Source organism: Solanum pennellii, chromosome 12 (genome assembly GCF_001406875.1).
Source record: "Solanum pennellii chromosome 12, SPENNV200".
Taxonomy (NCBI): domain Eukaryota; kingdom Viridiplantae; phylum Streptophyta; class Magnoliopsida; order Solanales; family Solanaceae; genus Solanum; species Solanum pennellii.
In genome coordinates this window covers 50,992,467-50,998,701 of record NC_028648.1, presented here as the reverse complement: position 1 = coordinate 50,998,701, position 6,235 = coordinate 50,992,467, and the positions used below count along the sequence as shown (strand labels likewise).

General features: G+C 35.5%; 1 long non-coding RNA gene across 1 annotated transcript; it reads right to left on the bottom strand.

The window, feature by feature from the left end:
* Window positions 1-1,261: 1,261 nt before the first annotated feature.
* Window positions 1,262-3,599, bottom strand: LOC114075082. The gene is made up of 5 exons (XR_003575421.1): window positions 3,496-3,599; window positions 3,299-3,413; window positions 2,158-2,339; window positions 1,824-1,996; window positions 1,262-1,680 (listed from the first exon to the last, which is right to left on the bottom strand). It is a non-coding gene; the product is annotated as an uncharacterized LOC114075082 (long non-coding RNA).
* Between the last annotated feature and the right edge of the window lie 2,636 nt (window positions 3,600-6,235).

The following is a 6,235-nucleotide window of genomic DNA, read 5'->3' as shown; positions in this document are numbered from 1 at the left end:
AAGATCTCTTACTGGTGTGGCATGATAAGATACTGCTGTGTCGACCACCCATTCCGACTCTATACCTGCCAAGTGCATGCATTCTTCTTCCTCATTTATCAGGAGAACAACATAGTCATTATTTTGCACCATGGCAGCTGTGTTGTCATCATTCTTCTGGCTGCTGCTTTCCCCTTTGCCCCTTTTTAGATTTGGACAATCTCTTTTGAAGTGTCCTGGTTGATCGCAATTGTGGCAATTTCTGGCCTTCGATTTTGATCGGACCTTGGACTTTCCACGAGCTCCGGATCTACCATAGTTACTTGAGCTCCTTTGGTAACTTCTGCCTCTACTTTCCATGATGAGAGCCTGTCCGTGATTTTCAGGCCTTTTTCTCATCTTCTCATTAAGCAAAAGGGCTGATGTGACATCCTTCAACTCAATAGAGTCTTTACCATGTAAAATGGTTGTTGCTAAAGTATCGTAGGAAGATGGCAGCGAGTTTAGGAGCACTATGGCTTTATCTTCATCCTCGATCTTTACTCCGAGGTTTGCTAGCTGCGTGATTAGTCCATTAAGTACATTTAAATGAGACAAAAAATTTGTACCTTCACCCATATGTAGCGCATATAACTGCTTTTTTAGGTACAATTTATTTGTTAGCGTTTTGGACATGTATAGATTTTCTAACTTTGTCCAAATGGCACATGCACTCTCTTCATCGATGATGATATTAACTACATCATCTGTGAAGTGCAATCTGATTGCACTAGCAGCCTTTTCATCCATTTCTTCCCAATTCTCAAGTTTTATGGATTCGGGCTTTTTGGATTTGCCGTCTAGTGCCTTGTGCAAATCCTGTTGGATGAGCAAGTCTTTCATCCTTCTCTGCCATGTTGAGAAACCGCTATCACCGTTGAATTTTACTACCTCGTACTTTACTCTAGACATTTTTTTTATTGAGTATAGTACAATAAGCTGCAAAAAATATTTCTGTAAATGAGCAGAACCTGTGCTCTGATACCAATTGTAGGAATAAATCCGTAATAGAAATAATATTTGCGGTAATAAAGACAATAAATGCGGAACACAATAATGCGGTTAATCAACGAGAATAAAAGAGAAATAATGACACCAAGTTTTTACGTGAAAACCCTCCTAAATAAAGGAAAAACCACGAACCGAGAGAAGCAACGAATATCACTATAGTAAGGATTTTACACTTGTATGTCTGAGTAAAACTCCAAAGACTACTACACATTCAAAAGAAATAACACTCTTTTGATTTTTCCACCTCACTACAATATCGCTCACACTCTCTATTTTTCCTCACAAATTATTTTCCTATTTGATGCCTCACTCTTCTTTTCTCTCCTTTGTAATTCTTTTTGGTGCATTTTGAAATGAGCAAGAGCTCTGTATTTGTAGGAAAATCTACTCCTAATGATGTCACCAGTGACATCACAAAAAAACACAAAGTTTCAACCTTTTCACCTATGAAGATTTCTTGGTAAGATTTTAGTTGAAAATTAAGTAAAGCTGAAACATAATTCAGCACCAAATCTGCCAAACTTTGAAATTGACAGAGAGCTATTCAAAGTTTGCTACATGGGGATGAACCCCACAGACCGTAGCTCCAGCATCTCTAAGTGCTTGATTCTTAGATTGTGCAGACTCTATTTCGCCACCACTCTTTGCACCCTACAAAGAAAGTCTCGAGCAAAGTTAGATTTAGGCAGCTCAATACAATTTTTGTTTTCAAGAATTTAATCAGCTCTGAATAGTTAATAGAGACATTAATCTGCATTTCACGAGAAATGAGGGAATGAAGGAAGATATCTCACCGCATGTCCAAACTATACTTCCGACTCGAAAAGTCAAGCACAAGTTTCGCTAACCTAGGCAACAACAGGCTTGTTGATTTTCCCGCTTCAGGGCTTCAACTAATTGTTGCATGATGGCGAACAAGATGCAGGAGACTTCTAAGTAATTGTTGGGATGATTTTTGTTGAGTTCTCTGCATATATGATATAATTGAACAAATTCAGAAAATAATGAAACCTGAAAATCTCAAAATTACTCCACAATAATAAGGTATAATAGATAAGTTTAGCAATTTAACTCTCATCAACAGAACAACCCCTTACCGACACTGACCAGCCAAGACTATTCACTTACCCGCAATTGACTATTTGGTGTGAGAAATGTGAAGCAAATCATGAGTGATAATAGACTTGGCAATGGGTACACAATGGGTGAATAATCTTCGCAAAACGTCCATGAACATATTAGGAATATGATCGAATCACGTTGCACTTTGCCTTTGCCTTCTCAGAAACAACTGGATGCCACTTTCTTTTCTAAGAAAAAGGATTATCAAGTAAGACAAACTGCAACAAATTCTTCTTAGCATTTCCTAGTGGTACCAAATACCAATTAAAGAAAAGCCAAAAAAAGTAAAGCAAAATATTATCATGTAAGCCCAGTGGCAGTATATTCTTAACAGGAAATAGTAGTGGAGCAAAAAAAAGTGAAAAGGAACACAAACCTAAAGCAAAGCAAGATATTTCAAGAGAAGAAATCCAATGAAAGATTAGACTTTGTTGAAGAAGTTCAAAGTGAAATTTCTCCCTAAGAAAAAGATAGCAATTTAAGCACCAGATAGAGAAGCCGGACTGACGGCCTAAGAGCTCCCAATACCATCATTTTCACTATCTTCAAGGCTCAGTTTAGCGAATCGGATCTGGAGATTCCTATTCTCGAACTCGAGTAATCGGTTATATTCCCGTTGAGAGGATTACTTCTGCCCAATTCGCCAATAAGGGAGGATGAACACTGCTTCGTAAGCTCACAATATGCAAAGGGATAGTTCTGCTTCAGAAGTTCACAATATGCAAAGGGATGGTTCAAGGATTAATTAGCAAGGCCATTTGGATTTTGGAGTTGAGCAAGTGGCAAGTTTGTCAAATTGAATCAAGTATCAATGTAAATTAGACGCACTTTCTATTTGTAGGATTGGTTGCTATAGTTATCAGCATAGCTTACCAAATAGGTAGAAGCAAATCATATATTTTATGATGTACCAAATGTGGAATGTCGGAGATCTAGTGGATATATTTCTTGCAACAAATAAATGATATCCTCACAAATCTACTCCAAGGACCACATGGATGTAACAAAATCTTATTAACACAATGATTGACAATTCATAATTCAGGTGAATGAAATTCTCTTTAACTCGTACTACCCTTGCAAAAGACTGAAATATGAGACAAATACATACTAAAATTATAGGATGCAATGGAAGTCTGAATTGTACCTTTGATATATGCTCTTTCTTTCCATCATTAATTAGCCCATCTAGCGACCTCTCAGCGAGTTCATAAAACCTTGCATTACCTTTTGGATCATTATCTTTCTCTTTGTGCAAGTATCTGCGGATGCACAAAAATTAGAACACCAGAAAGCAGAACTATGTGATATGGACATGAAATTGTCTAGTTTGTCGATTCTAACCTTTGTTGAACAATTGCTTCCAATGATAGCTTCAAGTTTTGATGAACAAGATGACTTTTATCAGTTTCAGAACATGCGTCTCAAATGAGGCCAAAACATTTTCTGAAACACATATATAGCAGCAAATTTAACAACAAAAAGATCAATACTGAAAACTTACCATGAATTTTCATCCTTCAGTATCACTACTAATTTCTGTTGGAATTAATGCATCAATGTTTAGTCTTCCAAAATTGTCTCTTAGTTTTTCAAGAAGTCTTTTTAGAATTCGTAGTACATGTATCTAGTAAATTGTGATACATGTATTTAGTTATTTGTGCAAGACTTTTTGTTTTCTATTTTGAATAGTATAAATAGTGATGTAGTTGATGATTGTAATCATCTCAAGTGGCCTTAAGTAGCCTATAATAAACTTGAGCATTTTCTAAAGATATCATTTTTCCTTTCATATTTCCTACAAATTGGTATCAAGAGCAGGTTTCGTTCTTAATCTGGGGTTAGGTGAAGAAAAAAATATGGCATCCAAAACAAATGAAGGTGCTGATTCTTCAGTTGTTCTTACTCCATTTTTTGATGGAACTGATTTTGAATACTGGAAGATAAGAATGAGAACACATTTGAAAGCTGAAGGTTTGTGGACTATTATTGCAAATGGCTTTAAAGAGCCAGACAACGATGGTGATCTTACAACAACAGAGATGAAAAATCTTGAGGCTAAGTATCGTCAAGATGCAAAAGCCTTGAGCAAAATCCAAATGGGAGTCTCAAGAGTATATTTTGCAAAAATTGCTACTTATGAGACTGCAAAGGAAGCTTGGGATTTTCTGGAAACTAAGGTGTATGGTGACGAAAAGGTACGCACTGTAAATCTTCTAACTCTTCGAAAAGAGTTTCAAAATTTAAATAGCATCTGAAAAAATTGATGAATATTGTACAAGAGTCATGAATATTGTGAATGGAATGAGAAATCATAGTGATACAATTTCTGACCAACAAGTTGTGGAAAAGATTCTAATTAGTTTCACAGAAAAGTATGAGTACATAGTTGCTATCACCAAGGAGACGAAAGATCTTTCTAAGCTTTCCATTAAAGAGCTAGTTGGATCATTTCGTGCACACGAGAAGCGAAGATTTTTTCGTGAAGATCAACCCAAATAGACGACTTTCCAGTCTAAAATAAATGAGAATTCTCAAAATTTCTCAAAAAAATCATCAGAAGAAAAATCACAAGCCAAAAAAGAAGCAGGATCATTCTAGTCTTTTTTGTAAAGTTTGCAAAAAGACTAATCACAATGCAGAAAAATGTTGACACAAAGGCAAGCCCTAATGTAACTTTTGTAAAAAGTTTGGACACGTTGAAAATAATTGTTGGCACAAGAAACGGGAGCAAGCAATTTTTTGTGAAAAACATGAGGAAGAAAGGGAAGAAAATCTTTTCTTTGCTTCTAAATCTGATGTTTCAACAAAAAGCAATGAATGGTATGTTGATAGTGGTTGTAGTAATCACATGACATGAGATGAAAAGGTTTTCCTCTCAATTAATAATAGCATCACTACTAAATTGAAGATGGGGAATGGAGACTTAGTTGATGCGAAAGGTAAAGGTACTATTTCGATCAACATGAAAGGATGCGGTAAGCAAATTCATGATGTTCTTTAAGTTCCTGACTTGGAAGAAAATTTGCTTAGTGTTGGTCAACTCATGGAAAATGGTTATTCTCTTGTGTTTAGAGATAAATATTGCAAGATTTATGATAAAATTGAGTCAAATCAAGTCATTGTTGAAGTAAAGATGATAAAAAGAAACTTCTCTTTGCAATTTCATTACAATGAATTAAAAAATGAAATTGTAGATGATTTATGGCTTTGGCACAAAATATTTTGTCACTTGAATTTTCATGATTTAAAGCTTCTCAAGCAAAAGGACATGGTGCAACGCCTTCCTGAGATACATACTGAGGTGGATACATGTGAAAGTTGTATAATGGGAAAGCAACACAGGAAGTCTTTTCCAAAAGAGGTGTCTTGGAGAGCAAGTGTATTTTTGGAACTAATTCATACTGATATTTACCAATGAAGACTCCATCTCTTGGAAGTCAAAGGTATTTTCTAATCTTTGTTGATGATTTCTCAAGAATGACTTGGGTTTATTTCTTGAAAGAAAAGTCAGAAGCATTTGCTACATTTAAGAAATTTAAAGCCCTTGTTGAGAAGCAAAAAGGTTGCAACATCAAAACCATTCGGATTGATTGAGGAGGTGAATACACAAGTCAAGAATTTGAAGAATATTGCAAAAATGAAGGCATTCAGAAGCAACTTACAGCAAGGTATACTCCTCAACAAAATGGTGTATCTGAAAGAAGAAATAGAATAATTGTTGAAATGGCCAGAACTATGATGAATGAGAAAAGGCTTCCAAAATATTTTTGGGCAGAAGCAGTGCATACAGCAGTTCACATCCTTAACAGGTGTCCAACAAAGGCACTAAGGGACAAGACACCAGTTGAAGCTTGGATTGGAATTAAACCTTCTGTAAGTCATTTTAAAATTTTTAGGTGCATTTGTTATGCTCATGTACCTATTGAGAAAAGAACAAAATTGGATGAAAAAAGTCAAAAATGTGTCTTTCTTGGTTATAGTGATGTTACAAAAGGATATAGGTTTCTCGATGTCAAAACTAACAAACTTGTTGTTAGTAGAGATGTCATTTTTAATGAAAAAACAACATGAAATTGGGAGG